Source organism: Sapajus apella, unplaced genomic scaffold (genome assembly GCF_009761245.1).
Source record: "Sapajus apella isolate SASKATOON/1434 unplaced genomic scaffold, GSC_monkey_1.0 scaffold147, whole genome shotgun sequence".
In the NCBI taxonomy this organism is placed as follows: Eukaryota; Metazoa; Chordata; class Mammalia; order Primates; family Cebidae; genus Sapajus; species Sapajus apella.
The window spans coordinates 2,783,537-2,785,080 of record NW_022437087.1 but is presented as its reverse complement, the minus strand read 5'-3'; the positions used below and the strand labels follow the sequence as shown (position 1 = coordinate 2,785,080).

The 1,544-nt window shown below is 39.4% G+C and overlaps 1 protein-coding gene across 1 annotated transcript in view; it reads right to left on the bottom strand.

Moving 5' to 3' along the window:
• Nucleotides 1-1,544, bottom strand: part of TMC3 (transmembrane channel like 3) — a 40,499-nt gene that overhangs the window by 17,769 nt on the left and 21,186 nt on the right. The gene's annotated exons all lie outside the window — the stretch shown is intronic.

Below are 1,544 nucleotides of genomic sequence, written 5' to 3'. Positions count from 1 at the left end.
ATGTTGACCAGGATGGTCTCGATCTCTTGACCTCGTGATCCACCCGCCTCGGCCTCCCAAAGCCTTTTTTTTTTTTTTAACTCTCCTCAGATGTTCTGAGGACACGCATACGTGGCATTTGGGATTCACTAGGTCAGGTGTGGTGGCTCACACCTGTGATCCCAACACTTTGGGAGGCTTGGGAGGCTGTGGCAGGAGAACTGCTTGAGGCCAGGCATTGAAGACCAGCCTGGGCAACACAGCAAGATCCTATCTCTACCAAAAAAAAAAAAAAGATGGCACATGGCTATGATCCCAACTTGTCGGGAAACTGACAGAATTGCTTGAGCCCAGAAGTTCAGGGTTGCAGTGAGCTGTGATTGGGCCACTGCACTCCAGCCTAGGCAACAGAGTGAAACCTTGACTCAAAAAACAAACAGGATGCACTAGCATTTCTGCCACATTTTCCCCAATTACCATCGCACTGTATTTATACTTCCCTGACCTTGGACGGAAGACGGAAATAACTGCAAATATTACCAATAGAAAAGGAAAGGCTGAGAGATAATGTAATATTCTTTCTGCACATGGAAGATTAATTATCTAGAGAATTATGCCTGGCTTTTGTTTCTCTGTACTTATAGCAGAAGAAAGAAGAGTTTTAGCTGGTACAGAAGATGGTTGAGATAAAATAAATAATTTCTGAATATATCTTTAAAAAACTATTCATCTTTCTATCTGCAAACATACAAGCACACAGTAACTGACTTAATTTTATGTCTCTTAATTGACATAAAAGAGAGTCATGGGAAAAGTTTGCCTAGGGTAGACTCAAATTTTGATAAATTACTGTACAGTGATAAATATGATAAATTGATGACCATCTTACACAATGTTTCTGTTTAAATTCCAACGGATGGTAATATTTTTCATAGAAATGGTCTGAAAGGTGGTTTTTGTGCTATTTCTGCTTTTCACATCTGTGTAGGTAAATTGGACCAACCTTTCAGGACAATGGTCTTACAGTGAATATTTAGAATTCTAAAATTATTCATAACCATTCACTTGGGAATTTTCTGTTTATGGGAATATTCACACAATGGGACGGGGAGAGATGATTGTTTAAAAAACAAACCATTTGCGTGGAGCTGGTTCTGGAAGCATTATTTGTCATTTAGATATTCAGAAACTACCTAAATATTCATGAATGGCACCCGGTCAGCTTTAATCCATACAACAGAATAAGTGCAGTTGTTAACTCCAGTGTGCAGATGGAATCAATTTGTGGAACATGGATGTGAAGAAACAGACATGCAAAAGGCAAAACACCGTGGGTGAGGCTCAAAGATAGAAAATGGTGTAAATGCTTGAAGGTGTTTTTGAATCAAACTCTTTCCCAAAGGAAATGATTAAAATTGTTTACCCAAGCCTTAGTACTGTCCCTCTGGCTCAAAGTTTTTATAGTTCATGCTCTAGGACAAGAGGACTAATGTCCCTAGAGATATTCCCATGTAATAAAAAAAGAGGCAGGCTACTTTTGTCTCTCTCTCTCTCTCTCTCTCTCT